This window comes from Balaenoptera acutorostrata, chromosome 15 (genome assembly GCF_949987535.1).
Source record: "Balaenoptera acutorostrata chromosome 15, mBalAcu1.1, whole genome shotgun sequence".
Taxonomy (NCBI): domain Eukaryota; kingdom Metazoa; phylum Chordata; class Mammalia; order Artiodactyla; family Balaenopteridae; genus Balaenoptera; species Balaenoptera acutorostrata.
The window spans coordinates 42540520-42559907 of NC_080078.1; the positions used below are offsets into that span (position 1 = coordinate 42540520).

General features: G+C 42.4%; 1 protein-coding gene across 2 annotated transcripts in view; it reads left to right on the plus strand.

Moving 5' to 3' along the window:
* The window catches only part of CFAP61 (cilia and flagella associated protein 61), a 262542-nt gene that overhangs the window by 92108 nt on the left and 151046 nt on the right, over positions 1–19388 (plus strand). The window lies entirely within an intron of this gene.

Sequence of the window (19388 nt, forward strand, 5' to 3'; positions counted from 1 at the left end):
GGAGTCTGTGTTGTGAACAAGGGCCCCGCTTGATTTCTATACCCATTAAAGCCTGAGAAGCGTTGAAGGTGCTTCTGCTTTTTATGAATAAATCTTTTGGTAGAGAAGAATGGTGATTCTCACTCTCCTCCAAATACGGATTTTCTGTAACCATGTAAGCCACGTGTACTTTATTTTTTTAGTTTTTATTTTTTGGTTGCTTTGGGTCTTCGTTGCTGCATGCAGGCTTTCTGTAGTTGCAGAGAGCGGGGGCTTCTCTAGTTGTGGAGCACGGGCTTTAGGTGCACGGGCTTCAGTAGTTGCAGCACTCGGGCTCAGTAGTTGGGGCACGTGGGCCCTAGAGCACGCTAGCTTCAGTAATTGTGGTTTGCGGGCTCTACAGTGCAGTGCATGCTCAGTAGTTGTGGCGCACTGGCTTAGTTGCTCCGTGGCATGTGGGATCTTCCTGGGCAGGGGTCGAACCCGTGTCCCTTGCATTGGCAGGCGGATTCTTAACTACTGTGCCACCAGGGAAGTCCCGCCACATGTACTTTAAACGTTTAGTTTCTGGTAGTTTTTGGTTCTGTTGAGGTCTTTTTTTTTTTTTTTAAAAACATCTTTATTGGAGTATAATTGCTTTACAATGATGTGTTAATTTCTGCTTTATAACAAAGTGAATCAGTTATACATATACATATGTCCCCATATCTCTTCCCTCTTGCGTCTCCCTCCCTCCCACCCTCCCTATCCCACCCCTCTAGGTGGTCACAAAGCACTGAGCTGATCTCCCTGTGCTATGCGGCTGCTTCCCACTAGCTCTCTACTTTACATTTGGTAGTGTATATATGTCCATTCCACTCTCTCACTTTGTCCCAGCTTACCCTTCCCCCTCCCTGTATCCTCAAGTCCATTCTCTAGTAGGTCTGTGCCTTTATTCCAGTCTTGCCCCTAGGTTCTTCACGACCATTTTTTTTTTTTTTTAGATTCCATATATATGTGTTAGCATACGGTATTTGTTTTTCTCTTTCTGACTTACTTCACTCTGTATGACAGACTCTAGGTCCATGCACCTCACTACAAGTAACTCAATTTCGTTTCTTTTTATGGCTGAGTAATATTCCATTGTATATATGTACCACATCTTCTTTATCCATTCATCTGTTGATGGACACTTAGGTTGCTTCCATGTCCTGGCTATTGTAAATAGACCTGCAATGAACATTTTGGTACATGACTCTTTTTGAATTACGGTTTTCTCAGGGTGTATGCCCAGTAGTGGGATTGCTGGGTCTTATGGTAGTTCTATTTTCAGTTTTGAAGGAACCTCCATACTGTTCTCCATAGTGGCTGTATCAATTTACATTCCCACTAACAGTGCAAGAGGGTTCCCTTTTCTCCACACTCTCTCCAGCATTTATTGTTTGTCGATTTTTTGATGATGGCCATTCTGACTGGTGTGAGATGATATCTCAATGTAGTTTTGACTTGCATTTCTCTAATGATTAATGATGTTAAGCATTCTATCATGTGTTTGCTGGCAATCTGTATATCTTCTTTGGAGAAATGTCTATTTAGGTCTTCTGCCCATTTTTGGATCGGGTTGTTTGTTTTTTGATGTTGAGCTGCATGAGCTGCTTGTATATTTCAGAGATTAATCCTTTGTCAGTTGCTTCGTTTGCAAATATTTTCTCCCATTCTGAGGGTTGTTTTTCGGTCTTGTTTATGGTTTCCTTTGCTGTGCAAAAGCTTTTAAGTTTCATTAGGTCCCATTGTTTATTTTTGTTTTTATTTCTGTTTCTCTAGGAGGTGGGTCAAAAAGGATCTTGCTGTGATTTATGTCATAGAGTGTTCCGCCTATGTTTTCCTCTAAGAGTTTGATAGTGTCTGGCCTTACATTTAGGTCTTTAATCCATTTTGAGTTTATTTTTGTGTATGGTGTTAGGAAATGTTCTAATTTCATTCTTTTACATGTAGCTGTCCAGTTTTCCCAGCACCACTTATTGAAGAGGCTGTATTTTCTCCATTGTATATTCTTGCCTCCTTTATCAACGATAAGGTGACCGTATGTGCGTGGGTTTATCTCTGGGCTTTCTATCCTGTTCCATTGATCTATATTTCTGTTTTTGTGCCAGTACCATATTGTCTTGATTACTGTAGCTTTGTAGTATAGTCTGAAGTCAGGGAGCCTGATTCCTCCAGCTCGGTTTTTCTTTCTCAAGATTGCTTTGGCTGTTCGGGGTCTTTTGTGTTTCCATACAATTGTGAAATTTTTTGTTCTAGTTCTGTGAAAAATGCCAGTGGTAGTTTGATAGGGATTGCATTGAATCTGTAGATTGCTTTGGGTAGTATAGTCATTTTCACAATGTTCATTCTTCCAATCCAAGAACATGGTATATCTCTCCATCTGTTTGTATCATCTTTAATTTCTTTCGTCAGTGTCTTATAGTGTTCTGCATACAGGTCTTTTGTCTCCTTAGGTAGGTTTATTCCTAGATATTTTATTCTTTTTGTTGCAACGGTAAATGGGAGTGTTTTCTTAATTTCACTTTCATATTTTTCATCATTAGTGTATAGGAATGCAAGAGATTTCTGTGCATTAATTTTGTATCCTGCTACTTTACCAAATTCATTGATTAGCTCTAGTAGTTTTCTGGTAGCATCTTTAGGATTCTCTATGTATAGTATCATGTCATCTGCAAACAGTGACAGCTTTACTTCTTCTTTTCCGATTTGGATTCCTTTTATTTCTTTTTCTTTGATTGCTGTGGCTAAAACTTTCAAAACTATGTTGAATAATTGTGGTGAGAGTGGGCAACCTTGTCTTGTTCCTGATCTTAGTGGAAATGGTTTCACTTTTTCACCATTGAGGACGATGTTGGCTGTGGGTTTGTCATATATGGCCTTTATTATGTTGAGGAAAGTTCCCTCTATGCCTACTTTCTGGAGGGTTTTTATCATAAATGGGTGTTTAATTTTGTTGAAAGCTTTCTCTGCATCTATTGAGATGATCATATGGTTTTTCTCCTTCAGTTTGTTAATATGGTGTATTGCATTGATTGATTTGCATATATTGAAGAATGCTTGCATTCCTGGGATAAACCCCACTTGATCACAGTGTATGATCCTTTTAATGTGCTGTTGGATTCTGTTTGCTAGTATTTTGTTGAGGATTTTTGCATCTACGTTCATCAGTGATATTGGCCTGTAGTTTTCTTTCTTTGTGAGATCTTGGTCTGGTTTTGCTATCAGGGTGATGGTGGCCTTGTAGAATGAGTTTGGGAGTGTTCCTCCCTCTGCTATGTTTTGGAAGAGTTTGAGAAGGATAGGTGTTAGCTCTTCTCTAAATGTTTGATAGAATTCTCCTGTGAAGCCATCTGGTCCTGGGCTTTTGTTTGTTGGAAGATTTTTAATCCCAGTTTCAATTTCAGTGCTTGTGATTGGTCTGTTTATATTTTCTTTTTCTTCCTGGTTCAGTCTCAGAAGGTTGTGCATTTCTAAGAATTTGTCCATTTCTTCCAGGTTGTCCATTTTATTGGCATATAGTTGCTTGTAGTAATGTCTCATGATCCTTTGTATTTCTGCAGTGTCAGTTGTTACTTCTCCTTTATTATTACTAATTCTATTGATTTGAGTCTTCTCCCTTTTTTTCTTGGTGAGTCTGGCTAATGGTTTATCAATTTTGTTTATCTTCTCAAAGAACCAGCTTTTAGTTTTATTGATCTTTGCTATCATTTCCTTCATTTCTTTTTCATTTATTTCTGATCTGATCTTTATGATTTATTTTCTTCTGCTAACTTTGGGGTTTTTTTGTTCTTCTTTCTCTAATTGCTTTAGGTGTAAGGTTAGGTTGTTTATTTGAGATGTTTCTTGTTTCTTAAGGTAGGATTGTAGTACTATAAACTTCCCTCTTAGAACTGCTTTTGCTGCATCCCATAGATTTTGGGTCATCATGTTTTCATTGTCATTTGTTGTTAGGTATTTTTAAATTTCCTCTTTGATTTTTTTCAGTGATCTCTTGGTTATTAAGTAGTATATTGTTTAGCCTCCATGTGTTTGTATTTTTTACAGATATTTTCCTGTAATTGATATCTAGTCTCATAGCGTTGTGGTTGGAAAAGATACTTGATACGATTTCAATTTTCCTAAATTTACCAAGGCTTGATTTGTGACCCAAGATATGATCTATCTTGGAGAATGTTCCATGAGCACTTGAGAAGAATGTGTATTCTGTTGTTTTTGGATGGAATGTCCTATAAATATCAGTTAAGTCCATCTTGTTTAATGTATCATTTAAAGCTTGTGTTTCCTTATTTATTTTCATTTTGGATGATCTGTCCATTGGTGAAAGTGGGGTGTTAAAGTCCCCTGCTATGATTGTGTTACTGTCGATTTCCCCTTTTTTGGCTGTTAGTATTTACCTTATGTATTGAGGTCCTCCTATGTTGGGTGCATAAATATTTACAATTGTTATATCTTCTTCTTGGATTGATCCCTTGATCATTATGTAGTGTCCTTCTTTGTCTCTTGTAATAGTCTTTGTTTTAAAGTCTATTTTGTCTGATATGAGAATTGCTACTTCAGCTTTTTTTTGATTTCCATTTGCATGGAATATCTTTTTCCATCCTCTCACTTTCAGTCTGTATGTGTCCCTCGGTCTGAGGTGGGTGTCTTTTAGACAGCATATATACGGGTCTTATTTTTGTATCCATTCAGCCAGTCTATGTCTTTTGGTGGGAGCATTTAATCCATTTACATTTAAGGTAATTATCAATATGTATGTTCCTATTACCATTTTCTTAATTGTTTTGGGTTTGTTATTGTAGGTCTTTTCCTTCTCTTGTGTTTCCTGCCTAAAGAAGTTCCTTTAGCATTTGTTGTAAAGCTGGTTTGGTGGTGCTGAATTCTCTTAGCTTTTGCTTCTCTGTAAAGGTTTAATTTCTCCATCAAAACTGAATGAGATCCTTGCTGGGTAGCATAATCTTGGTTGTAGGTTTTTCTCCTTCATCTCTCTAAATATGTCCTGCCACTCCCTTCTGGCTTGCAGAGTTTCTGCTGAAAGATCAGCTGTTAACCTTATGGGGATTCCCTTGTGTGTTATTTGTTGTTTTTCCCTTGCTGCTTTTAATATTTTTTCTTTGTATTTAATTTTTGATAGTTTGATTAATATGTGTCCTGGCATGTTTCTCCTTGGATTTATCCTGTATGGGACTCTCTGTGCTTCCTGTACTTGATTAACTATTTCCTTTCCCATATTAGGGAAGTTTTCAACTATAATCTCTTCAAATATTGTCTCAGTCCCTTTCTTTTTCTCTTCTTTTTCTGGGACCCCTATAATTCGAATGTTGGTGCATTTAATGTTGTCCCAGAGGTCTCTGAGACTGTCCTCAATTCTTTTCATTCTTTTTTCTTTATTCTGCTCTGCAGTAGTGATTTCCACTATTTTATCTTCCAGGTCAGTTATCCGTTTTTCTGCCTCAGTTATTCTGCTATTGATCCCTTCTAGAGAATTTTTAATTGCATTTATTGTGTTGTTCATCACTGTTTGTTTGCTCTTTAGTTCTTCTAGGTCCTTGTTAAACGTTTCTTGTATTTTCTCTATTCTATTTCCAAGATTTTGGATCATCTTTACTATCATTATTCTGAATTCTTTTTCAGGTAGACTGCCTATTTCCTCTTCATTTGTTAGGTCTGGTGGGTTTTTGCCTTGCTCCTTCATCTGCTGTGTGTTTCTCTGTCTTCTCATTTTGCTTAACTTACTGTGTTTGGGGTCTCCTTTTCACAGGCTGCCGGTTCATAGTTCCCGTTGTTTTTGGTGTCTGTCCCCAGTGGCTAAGGTTAGTTCAGTGGGTTGTGTAGGCTTCCTGGTGGAGGGGACTGGTGCCTGTGTTCTGGTGGATGAGGCTGGATCTTGTCTTTCTGGTGGGCAGGTCCACGTCTGGTGGTGTGTTTTGGGGTGTCTGTGGGCTTATTATGATTTTAGGCAGCCTCTCTGCTAATGGATGGGGTTGTGTTCCTGTCTTGCTAGTTGTTTGGCATAGGATGTCCTGCACTGTAGCTTGCTGGTCATTGAGTGGACCTGGGTCTTGACGTTGAGGTGGAGATCTCTGGGAGATTTTTGCCGTTTGATATTACGTGGAGCTGGGAGATCTCTTGTGGACCAGTGTCCTGAACTTGGCTCTCCCACCTCAGAGGCACAGCCCTGATACCTGGCTGGAGCACCAAGAGCCTGTCATCCACATGGCTCAGAATAAAAGGGAGAAAAAAAAGAAAGAAAGAAAGAAAGAAGAGAAAATAAAATAAAGTAAAATAAAATAAAGTTACCAAAATAAAAAATAATTATTAAAAAAAATTTTTAAGTAATAATAAATTTAAAAAAAGAAAGAAAGAAGAGAGCAACCAAACCAAAAAACAAATCCACCAATGATAACAAGTGTTAAAAACTATACTAGAAAAAACAAAAACAAAAAAACGGACAGACAGAACCCTAGGACAAATGGTAGAAGCAAAGCTATACAGACAAAATCACACACAGAAGCATACGCATACACACTCACAAAAAGAGAAAAAGGGAAAAAAATATATATATATCATTGCTCCCAAAGTCCACCACCTCAATTTGGGATGATTCATTGTCTATTCAGGTATTCCACAGATGCAGGGTACATCCAGTTGATTGTGGAGCTTTAATCCGCTGCTCCTGAGGCTGCTGGGAGAAATTTCCCTTTCTCTTCTTTGTTCTCACAGCTCCCGGGGTTCAGCTTTGGATTTGGACCTGCCTCTGTGTGTAGGTCGCCTGAGGGCGTCTCTTCTTTGCTCAGACAGGAGGGGGTTAAAGGCGCAGCTGCTTCGGGGGCTCTGGCTCACTCAGGCCGCGGGGGAGGGAGGGGTACGGAGGCGGGGCGAGCCTGCGGCGGCAGAGGCCGGCGTGACGTTGCACCAGCGTGAGGCGCGCCGTGCGTTCTCCCGGGGAAGTTGTGCCTGGATCACGGGACCCTGGCAGTGGCGGGCTGCACGCGCTCCTGGGAGGGGCGGTGTGGAGAGTGACCTGTGCTCGCACACAGGCTTCTTGGTGGCGGCAGCAGCAGCCTTAGCGTCTCATGCCCGTCTCTGGGGTCCTCGCTGATGGCCGCGGCTCGCGCCTGTCTCTGGAGCTCCTTTAAGCGGCGCTCGGTATCCCCTCTCCTCGCGCACCAGGAAACAAAGAGGTAAGAAAAAGTCTCTTGCCTCTTCGGCAGCTCCAGACCTTTTCCCGGACTCCCTCCCGGCTAGCTGTGATGCGCTAACCCCTTCAGGCTGTGTTCACGCCGCCAACCGCAGTCCTCTCCCTGGGGTCCGACCTCCAAAGCCCGAGCGTCAGCTCCCAGCCCCCGCCCTCCCCGGCGGGTGAACAGACAAGCCTCTTGGGCCGGTGAGTGCTGGTCGGCACTGATCCTCTGTGCGGGAATCTCTCCGCTTTGCCCTCTGCACCCCTGTTGCTGCGCTCTCCTCTGTGGCTCCGAAGCTTCCCCCCACCCCCTGTCTCTGCCAGTGAAGGGGCTCCTAGTGTGTGGAAACTTTTCCTCCTTCACAGCTCCCTCCCACTGGTGCAGGTCCCGTCCCTATTCTTTTGTCTCTGTTTTTTCTTTTTTCTTTTGCCCTACCCAGGTACGTGGGGAGTTTCTTGCCTTTTGGGAGGTCTGAGGTCTCTGCCAGCGTTCAGTAGGTGTTCTGTAGGAGTTGTTCCACATGTAGATGTATTTCTGATGTATTTGTGAGGAGGAAGGTGATCTCCCCATCTTACTCTTCTGCCATCTTGAAGCTCCGCCAATCAATGTGATTTTTAGTAGACAGTACAGGTATCTTCATGACTAAGATAAAAAAGAGTTATGGAGGTCAGAAATCCAGAACACCAAACACTGGGGCTATAGGTGCCGCTGCAGTGGGCTGGCTGGGGCTCGCCTTCCCTCCGCTGCCTCCGCCGAGGCCAGGATGCTGCTGGTGGTGGCTGCACTGGTGGGCGGCTGGACTGCCGTCTGCCTGACAGACTTGGTGCTGAAAGTGACAACCTCGGGTCTAAGGCACAAGCCCACGGTACCCAAGGTCGGGGCGCAAGGCCCGAGGCCTTTTCTCTTCCCCCACCTGCACTGGAGGCGGGTGGCCAGTTCCCACGTGCGGCCTTCCGCTGGGTGCCGGGTCCGTGGAGTAAATTAAGCAGAGCAAGTTGCAGGCGGGCTGTGGCGGGTCCCACCCGGGAGGCAGGCGCCGCTAGCGGGCTCGGAAGGCCGCGCGCTGCCAAACCCCGCTCTGCACCTGGGAGGGAAATCAAATGTCCGCCTGGAAAGGCATTGTTTGCCTTCGTTGTCTGCCTTCGCTGTCGGCCTTCGTTGTCTTTAAGGCTGCAACCCTCCAGAGACTCTGGTATTGGAAAGAATCTAAATCAAGTTTCTGTTGAGCTCTTAAGGCCCTTCTGTATTGCATAAATAGACCCCTGGGCTAGATTTTATAATAATATTTGAACAATGGCAGTCTTGTGGATTTTTATCTAATACAAAGTAATGTTTTAATTTCTCTTATCTTTTTCTAATTCTTTTTTTAAAATTGAAGTATAGGTGACTTACAATATTACATTAGTATCAGGTATACAACATAGTTATTCAATATTTTTATAGATTATACTCCATAAAAGTTATAAAATATTGGCTATATTCCCTGTGCTGTACATTGCATCTAATTCTTGTCTCTTCATAAACACGCTTCTCACAACATGAGTTCTTCTAAAACCATCTTTTGAAATTTTAAAACTTAGATTATCAGTGGAAATGTTTTCAGTTGGAAATAAAAAAACCCCCAACTCAGAATGGCTTCAGACATAGGGCAGTCATTGACCTCCATAGCTGGGAGGTCTGGAGACAGGCAGGGCTTTGGGGTTTGAATCTTCGGGGTCCTGGCTTCTTTCCGTGTCCGCTCTGCTTCCCCCGTGTCAGTTCCAGCCTGAAGTTGGCGTCCCTCACGTCGGCCTGATGGCTGACACCTGTGACCACCACAGGGTGGGAGCTGGCCGCAGGTGGGCTTTCTTTCCCAGAGGCCCCAGGCCCACGCCCCCCTCATTCACCCTGTACTTGACGTTGAGTGTGCAGGGTGTGCCCGCCCCCATCCTAGGTGCTGGGGAAACAGAAGTGACCCAAACCGACAAAAACCCTCGCCCTCATGGTGCCTGCACTCCAGGTGGAGGAGAAAGACGTAAAGAAGGGAGAGCGAGAAGATACAGCGTGTGTAAGCGTGAGGGTGACCGCGAAGAGGGATGAGAGATGCAGGTGTGGGGTAGGGTGGGGGGGAAGGAGGCAGGGGAACAGCCAGGTGGGCACGGCCCTCCACACCCACGCTTTTCCTGCCGTGGCTTTAAAATACATCATGTCCTTCCATTTTTTTTTGTTTCACTTCTCTTGACATTTGGGATGGATCGTTCATGCCCTTAAGTTTGGTTACTCTAAATTTCATGACCCTGTGTCCTGGTCTCCCACCCGATCGCGTTCCTCTTCCCTTGGGAAATTATATTTGTGTCTGTCACCTGCCCTTTGGCCATGCTGCTGAGCACGGGGACAAATCACTCACTCAGTCGCTAGCAATGCCACCTCTCTCGTCAACAGGTTCCACGCGAGGGCCCCTCTCGTTTCCTTTGTGGCTGCTGGTCTTTGAGAGGATGGTTCCCAGTATTTGTTAGCTTTCATTTGGAATGTGCATAAACTAAATGCTTTTTAACACTGTACTTCACTGAGTGATCTCTGGGATGTTTCCGCATGTCACCTGAGTCTGGAGTGTGGTACAAGAACCTCTTTCCTTTTCCTTCTGCTGCCCTTCATAATCACCCCGGCTCTCCTCCTTCTTTATTCATGAGCAGAGGACACATTTGGGTGAACCAGCCACTTATTCCATCTTCCTGCCCTTCCAAACCATGTTTTCTGAAATTTGCCATTTTTAATTTAGGGGACTATGTTTAGAACTTACTCATCCAACTGATATTTACTGTGCCAGAAATGATTTTCTGTGAATAAATATTGACAGCTAAGTTGAGTCATACCACCATTTGTCAACTTTGCTCAGCAAATAAAAATGCCCTTAGGTAGTTGGCTTTTAAATGTTTCCTTCCCTCAGTGTTTTTGTTTTATGTGTTTTTCCGTGGGTGACTCACTCATGCCTGGTTGTCATCTTTTTCTAGAACGTCACCGTTATACCTATTTTGGGCTCATGTTGTCACGGAGGGTGTTTTAGGGATATCAGTCTTTCTGGTGCTTTTAATCAGCTTCCTTGAAGAGAAGGCAAGAGAAACTTTATTTTGTGGTTATTATTTTGTTTTGTTGTTTGGATTAAACTGAAATGCTGATGGCTGTCGAATTATTTTATGTTTCTATTACATAGATCACTCCTTTGGAATTCAGAAAGACTCAAATTACTTTTTCTTCTTTCCATCATTTAATTTTAATTTACTGGCATCAAAAAATTGCCCTATATTCTGTAAGGCCGAGGGACGACACACACATAGACTGCTAGGTGTCTAAAATCATTCATTCGTTCAACTTAGGGTCGAAAACTCAACTGTTAAATCTTTTCCCTTCTATTTTTATGTATGATTTTCTATTTTGTTATGCATGCAGTCTGATTAAATGCTATAAATTCTGACCTTTGAGGCCAGAGTCTGCCAAAAGCAGGAGAAGAAAAACTCCTGGGAAACAAAACTTTCCAGACCCAGGAAGGGACCAGTGGGCAAGGGCGACATCATTTCTTCGTGGAGAGGCATACATTTCCTGAGGCATCCAAGCACATCAGAGGGAGGACGTGTGAGAGAGTAGTGCCGTGGGGAGGTGAAGGACCACGGGGAAGGGTCAGGAAACGAGGGAGCCCCACGCAGGACCCTCTCAGGAGACCTTGCTTTTTCTGTGGCTGGAGGAAGCCCTGTGGATGGATGAGGACAGCCACAGCAAAGTTCCTCTCTGATTCAAGGCGGCTTTAGAACCACGTGTGAGCCCTTGAGGAAAGAATGGCTAAGCCATCCTGGCAACTGAGCGCGTGTTCACTTCCAGGAAGGTCGTGCAGGGCGACCTGCATAGCAGGTGGGAGCTGGGAGCGTGATTTCCTTCCCGGTTCCGCACCTGGTTATGGGATAGAGGAAGGGGCTCAGTATAGAGGTTATAATGAAAGAATGAAGATCAGAAACTCCTCATTCCAAACTTGTGGAGAGATGAAAGTGGGACCACGTTTAGGTATATCTGGTGGGCCCGCCATCTTTTTCAGTCCCGCCAGGCCCCAATTCTGATATGTAAACATCAAAATGAACTTTGTCTCTTTGGATATTTATTTAGCACATTAAAAGTTCATTCCACAGAAGGTCTTGGCATCATTTTGTAAACTCTCAATTGACTATTCTTAATCTTTATGATTTATCTGAAAATATGGCAAGAAATAAAGATAGCTGCTTGATAATTTGACAATAAATGCAGTCTCCTTTTGGTGTGTGTATGTGTGTGTGACACCCATATATATTTCAAGAAAATTTCATTTTAATTAAGGATCACACGTGTTGAGAATAAAACACTAAGCATCCTTACAACTTTCTTTTTTTTTTTTTAGCATCTTTATTGGAGTATAATTGCTTTACAATGTTGAGTTAGTTTCTGCTACAACTTTCTTTTGAAGTCATTTTATTTTTCCAGAGGTCCTCTATGGCTAAAACATAGACTGAGGTCTGTGTAACTCCCCGTCCATTTCTAACCTCATTCTCATCATTTAAAACTTGAAGGGATTTCAGAATTACTTCTCCGAAGATAGTTCTGGAAGCAATAGTAGGTCAGCTCCACGAGGGCAGGCATTGTGGACTGTCTTGTTCCCAACACCCAGGACATGCTGGGCACACAACGAATGTTTAGTCAGCGTCTGGCTGACTGAGTCAGAATGACTGACTGAGTCATTCTCAATAAAGCCGCTTGAATCGTTGATTTTTAAGGCATGCATTTTAATTGAGGATCTGTTTCTTACGCATATTCATTTTTCTCTTTTTCTGGGTGCTCCTGTCAATTGCCACATAAAAGCAATTAGGACACATACCTATTGCCACAGTTTCCCTTTTGCCGTCTCCAGGTCCTCATCGTCTTATTCCTGGTAAAAGCAGAACTAACAGGCTCCCGATGTGTAAGCAGGTCGTATCCACACCAGCCACTTGGCCTTAGAGCCCTGGTGAAGAGGTCACTTGTGGAGCAAAGCTACATTCTGCTTTTCGAGCTAAGCAGAAAACAATTGAAACATAGCATTCAGAGGCAAACACGAAGCAATAGAGAGCAGCCTTTTCCAATAGAACTACGGAGTGAGCCGCAGAGTATGTGATTTTAAGTGTTCTAATAGCCTCAGTAATTTAAAAATCAAAAAAAAGTAGGCAAAACTAATTGTAATATTTATCAGTTAACCCTTTGTAGTCAAAATATTATTGCTTTCAAATATAATCAGTATAAAAAAGTATCAATGAGATCGTCTACATTCTCGTTTGGGGCCAAGTCTGCAGAATTCAGTGGGTATCTTGCATGGACAGCACATCTGGATCCAGAGATGCTACCTTTCAACGCTCAGCAGCCACGTGTGGCCTGTGGCCTCCAGACTGGACAGCATGGCCTTAGAGCAGGGCACAGACATGCTGCTGCTGCTCAGTCCTCCCCTGAAAGTCCAGGAACTTTCGTGTAAATTGTGAAACACTCTTCTTTGGTAAATGTAAGTAGCAGAGATGAGAGCTTCACAACATACCACAAAATGGTCGTGTTCCCTAATCGACAGTGGATTTTCAAGGACAAACTAACGAAATAATGTTTGAGTTTTTGTGATACTTGGCAGTAAAATGGCCCCTTTCCCATTGAACATGTGAGCACTGCTTTGCGCTAGGAAGAGCCCTGGGCTTTCAGAGTGGACCATGATGTGGTCTGAGCTGTGAGCCTGGCTCGGGGAGGGGTGGGTGGAGGGGGACGATGCCCACATCCCAGAGAGCAAAGACCAGCACAGTGGCTCCCCCAACACTTTTAATAACTCAGTTGTAGAGTTTGTCATGCACAGAAGCCTGGGGGAAATGCTCTGGCCGTCTACGTGCAAGCTGTATCATTCACTCATTCAACAGATGTTGCTTGAACACCTACTAGGTGCCAGGTGTTGGTCTGGCCAAGGGGAGGCAGCAGTGGGGCAAACAGACCCAAATTCTTATCCTCATGAAGTTTTACTTTAGTGAGAGGGGACAAGCAATGAACAAAATAAACAGAAGGTAGGAAGTACTATGGAGAAAAATATGAGATGAGTCAGAGGAGAGATCCCAGAGGAGGGGTGCTCAGCCATCCTAGGACTTTGGCAATCATTGCTGAGGCCCTTAACCTTGGTCCACAGGGAGAATTCAGGAGAAAACCGCATCTTTATTTTTATTAAGACTTAACTAAAATCTAGCATTTCCTTGCATTGTAAAAGTAGGCAACAAACCACAATATTATCAGTAGCACCTGTAACTTTCTCTTCCATTGAAACAACAGGTATTTTCCTATCCTGTCATATCGTGGGATTTGCAGATATCTGCAAATGTTGCTTAAGGCCTATGCTCATTTATACAGCAAAAGTATGGAGATTATTAGATCACTGCTGAATCATGTTGTTTAATGAGGCCATAGAGTGTAATCCTACATATTTTATTTTGTGCATTTAAAAACACTTTTCTGAGAAGGGTCTTTGGCATAAAAGAGCTTAAAACCCCTGCATTTACTGGGATTTGAGTAGAAGAGTGGTATGATCTGACTTAGCTTTTTATTTATTTATTTTTTTTGCCTGCATTGGGTCTTCGTTGTTGCACTGGGGCTTTCTCTAGTTGCGGCGAGCAGGGGCTACTCTTCATTGCGGTGCGTGGGCTTCTCATTGCGGTGGCTTCTCTTGTTGTGGAGCACGGGCTCTAGTCACATGGGCTTCTATAGTTGCAGCACGCAGGCTCAGTAGTTGTGGCATGCAGGCCCTAGAATTCACGGGCTTCAGTAGTTGCAGCTCGCAGGCTCTGGGGTGTGTGGCCTTCGGTAGTTGTGGCTTGCGGACTCTAGAGCATAGGCTCAGTAGTTGTGGCACACGGGCTTAGCTGCTCCACGACATGTGGGATCTTCCTGGACCAGGGATCGAACATGTGTCCCCTGCCTTGGCAGGCGGGTTCTTAACCACTGCGCCACCAGGGAGGTACTGACTTAGCATTTTATAAGTGTCACTCTACCTGCTTTGTTGAGGATGGACTGTCGGGCAGCAGAGGTGGGAGTGAGGAAGACCCATCACGGTGCTGCTGCAACAGCCCAGGGAAGAGGTACTGGTGGCTTGGCCAGCATCCGAGGTCATGAGAAGTGGTTGGGTTCTGGGTGCATTTTCAGGGTGAGCCAGCTGACGTGCTGCCGGGGAGTGAGGCGTGCGAGAAAGAGAACCAAGACTAAGCCAAGGCTTTGGGCCTGAACCACAGGAAGGATGGAGCAGCCATTGACTAAGGCAGCTGCCAGAGGCTCTGGGATGGTAAGAGTGAGATGACAGGTAGAGGGCCAGGCGTTTTCATTTGGGAGAAACAAGATCCTTTAGATTAACTTTATCCAGATCTTCAACAGTATTTTAAACCTTTTGCCCGATACCAATTTGCGAGCAAAGTGTCTCAAACTCTAGCAATATGATGGTGGAATTCGTCATATTCTTGTCATAGTTATGTCAGTTTTTTAATTCAGTATTCTGAAATTATATTGTTAGATCTCTACAGATTTGATATTGTTATATCTTCCTAGTGAACTTTTACTTTTATAGTTAAAGACCCTCTTTTCCTCATAATGCTTTTTGCCTTAGGGTCTAACTTACCTGATATTATTTGCCGCACCAACTTATTTTTTTGGCTCTTCATTGCCATTCCCCTGCCCTTTTCCCTTCATCTTTCTTTGGTATTGTATATATGTGTATTTTGTAACAGCTTTATTGAGGTATAATTCACACTATACAATTCACCCACTCAGAGTGTACAATTCTGTTGTTTTTAGTACATTCACAATTCATCACCCCAAAGGATACCCCTTACCCATGCTGCAGTCACCCCTGTCCCCTTGTCCCCCCCCCCCAGCCCCCAGCAGCTAATCTATATGCTGTCTCTATACACTTGCCTATTCTGGGCATTTCATATAAATGGAATGAAACAGTATGTGGCCTTCTTTCACTTTTCAAGGTTCATCCCTGCTGTAGCCTGTGTCAGTACTTCATTCCCTTTTGTGGCTGAATAATATTCCAGTGTATGGATAGACCACATAGTGTTTATCCCTTCAGAAGTTGATGGTCATTTGGGTTCTTTCCATTTTGGGAACTATTATGGATAATGTTGCTACAAACATTCACGAACAAGGTTTCCTGTGAACATGTGGTCTTAATTCTCTTGGGTATTTTAATAGTACTTTTGTGGTCTTGTTTTTTACATTTATATCTTTAATTCATCTGAACTAGATTTTGGCATAAGGTGGCCATATCAGAATCAAGTTCTTATCTTTCACTTAAAAATTGCTCATACTATTTGTATTATTAAGGTGATAGTAAATTGATCATCTTTGTATCAGTTAATTATAGATGTAGATTGTTCTTGGCAAATATGCTGCTTTGTCCATAGAACGGAAGCATGCATTAGAATGTAAGCACAAATATTCACTACAAGTGAAAGCTAAGTAGGTTAGAGTATTTCACTTTATTAATAGTAGGAGGAGTAGCCCTGCTCTATTTGGTAATAACACCCCAATGACTGGAGAGCATGCATTATATGAACCCTACGTCGTATGCAGGGCCCATTACAAAACGAAAATGTGGGACTCCAGCCTAAGGTGGAGAGGTCATCTCCCCCTCGCATGGGCCCACCGCTCCATCCCGTGGCAAACAGGCACCGGCATACCCTACATACCTGGGCACGGGGTGGACTAGAGTTCCACACTGAGTTGCCGGCCGAACACAGCATGGCACTGCCTGCCATGGGTGGGGACCCTGGGCGAGGACAGCCACCACCCTGCTCTGATTAGACTCCAGGGGCACACGCCTGACCCCGATCCCCCCCATGCCCGTGTCCAGGGCCCCAGTGAGGGTGGAGCGGGATGGCTTAACATGGGACTCCCCGATGCAACCCAGTCGTCACCCCTGGCAGAGGGTGGCAACAGTCACAGGGCAGGGACGGGGAGGTGCCAGGGGCAAGGTACAGATGGGGGAGAAACCATCATGGGTGCTGGTGCGAGGTGGGTACCACGTGTGAACCAAGGCTCCAAGCCCCAGACGTGCTCCACTGTCCTACTTGACTTCACGTAAAAACACGAAATCAAAAATAAAATTATTAAAAATTTCGAGACTCATGAAACCCGCCTGGGTTCAGTGTAATTTTTTTAACTTCTTAACATACTTTGAAAACTGGGGGAAGAATTTGACTTTATGTACAATGTAAATATGACATAAAGCATGGTGCTGCACATTTTAAATTAAATGAATTTAAAGTGTGACATTGTGTTGTCTGGTTAATGGGTATAATCAGTGATTTTTTTTAACCTTATTCTTTGTACTTTTTAAATTTTTATTTTAAAATTATTTTTTAATTTTATTTTTTTTAATTGGAGTATAATTGCTTTACAATGTTGTGTTAGTTTCTACTGTACAATGAAGTGAATCAGCTATGTGCATACCTATATCCCCTCCCTATTGGACCTCCCTCCCACCCCACCATCCCATCTGCACCAGTCCCGCCAGGCCCCAATTGTCTCAGAACAACCCATCTAGGTTGTCACAGAGCACCAAGCTGAGCTCCCTGCACTGTACAGCAGGTTCCCACTAGCTGTCTATTTTACACATAGTAGTGTATTTATGTCAAACCTAATCTCCCAATTCGTCCCCCCGACCCCGCTTCCCCCACTGTGTCCACATGTCCGTTCTCTACGTCTACATCTGTATTCCTGCCCTACAAATAGGTTCATCTGTACGATTTTTCTAGATTCCACATATATGTGTTAATATACAGTATTTGTTTTTCTCTTTCTGGCTTACTTCACTCTGTATGACCGTCTCTAGGTCTATCCACATCTCTACAAATCACCCAATTTCTTTCCTTTTTATGGCTGAGTAATACTCCATTGTATATATGTACCACATCTTCTTTATCCATTCATCTATCATTGGACATTTAGATTGTTTCATGTCCTGGCTATTGTAAATAGTGCTGCAATGAACATTGGGGTACATGTCTCCTTTTGAATTATGGTTTTCTTAGGGTATATGTCCAGTAGTGGGATTGCTGGGTCATATGGTAGCTCTATTTTTAGATTTTTAAGGAACCTCCATACTGTTCTCCATAGTGGCTGTACCTATTTACATTCCCGCCAACAGCGCAAAAGGGTTCCCTTTTCTCCACACCCTCTCCAGCATTTATTGTTTGTAGATTTTTTGATGATGGCCATTCTGACTGGTGTGAGGTGATACCTCATTGTAGTTTTGATTTGCATTTCTCTAATAACTAAGTGATGTTGGGCATCTTTTCATGTGCCTCTTGGCCATCTGTATGTCTTCTTTGGTGAAATGTCTATTTAGGTCTTCTGCCCATTTATTAATTGGGTATGTTTTTTTGATACTGAGCTCCATGAGCTGTTTGTATATTTTGGAGATTAATCCTTTGTTTGTTGCTTCATTTGAAAATATTTTCTCCTATTCTGAGGGTTGTCTTTTCGTCTTGTTTATGGTTTCCTTTGCTGTGCAAAGCTTTTAAGTTTAATTAGGTGCCACTTGTTTATTTTTGTTTTTATTTTCATTACTCTAGGAGGTGGGTCAAAAAAGATCTTGCTGTAATTTATGTCAAAGAGTGTTTTTCCTATTTTTCCTCTAAGAGTTTTATAGTGTCCGGTCTTACATATAGGTCTTTAATCCATTTGGAGTTTATTTTTGTGTATGGTGTTAGGTAGCATTCTAATTTCATTCTTATACATGTAGCTGTCCAGTTTTCCCAGCACTACTTATTGAAGAGGCTGTCTTTTCTCCATTGTATGTTCTTGCCTCCTAGTCATAAATTCAGTGACCATATGTGCATGGATTTATCTCTGGGCTTTCTATACCATACCATTGATCTATATTTCTATTTTTGTGCCAGTACCATACTGCCTTGATTACTGTAGCTTTGTAGTATAGTTTAAAGTTGGGAAGCCTGATTCCTCCAGCTCAGTTTTTCTTTCTCAAGACTGCTTTGGCTATTTGGGGTCTTTTGTGTTTCCATACAAATTGTAAAATTTTTTGTTCTAATTCTGTGAAGAATACCATTGGTAGTTTAATAGGGATTGCATTGAATCTGTAGATTGCTATGGGTAGTATAGTCATTTTCACAATATTGATTCTTCCAATCCAAGAATATGGCATATTTCTCCATCTGTTTATGTCATCTTAGATCTCTTTCATCAGTGTTTTATAGTTTTCTGAGTACAAGTCTTTTGCCTCCTTAGGTAGGTTATTCCTAGGTATTTTATTCTTTTTTTTTTTTTTTTTGCAGTGGTAAATGGGATTGTTTCCTTAATTTCTCTTTCTGATTTTTCACTCTTAGTGTGTAGGAATGCAAGAGATTTCTGTACATTAACTTTGTATCCCACAACCTTACCAAATTTCGTTGATTAGTTCTAGTAGTTTTATAATGGCATCTTTAGGATTTTCTATGTATAGTATCATGTCATCTGCAAACAGTGACAGTTTTTCTTCTTCTTTTCCGATTTGTATTCCTTTTATTTCTTTTTCTTCTCTGATTTCTGTGGCTAGGACTTCCAAAACTATGTTGAATAAGAGTGGCAAGAGTTGACATCCTTGTCCTGTTCCTGATCTTAGTGGAAATGCTTTCAGTTTTTCACCATTGAGTATGATGTTTGCTGTGGGTTTGTCATATATGGCCTTTATTATGTTGAGGTAGATTCCCTTTATGCCCATTTTCTGGAGTTTTTATCATAAGTGGGTGTTGTATTTTGTCAAAAGTTTTTTCCTTGTCTATTTAGATGATCATATGGTTTTATTCCTTAATTTGATAACATGGTGTATCATGTTGATTGATTTGCATATATTGGAGAATCGTTGCGTTCCTGGGATAAATCCTACTTGATCATGGTGTATGATCCTTTTAATGTGTTGTTGGATTCTGTTTGCTAGTATTCTGTTCACAATTTTTGCATCTATATTCATCAGTGATATTGACCTGTAATTTTCTTTTTTTGTGATATCTTTGTCTGGTTTTGGTATCAGGGCTTTGTAGAACGAATTTGGGAGTGTTCCTCCCTCTGCAATTTTTGGGAAGAATTTGGGAAGGATAGGTGTTAGCTCTTCTCTAAACGTTTGATAGAATTCGCCTGTGAAGCCATCTGGTCCTGGGCTTT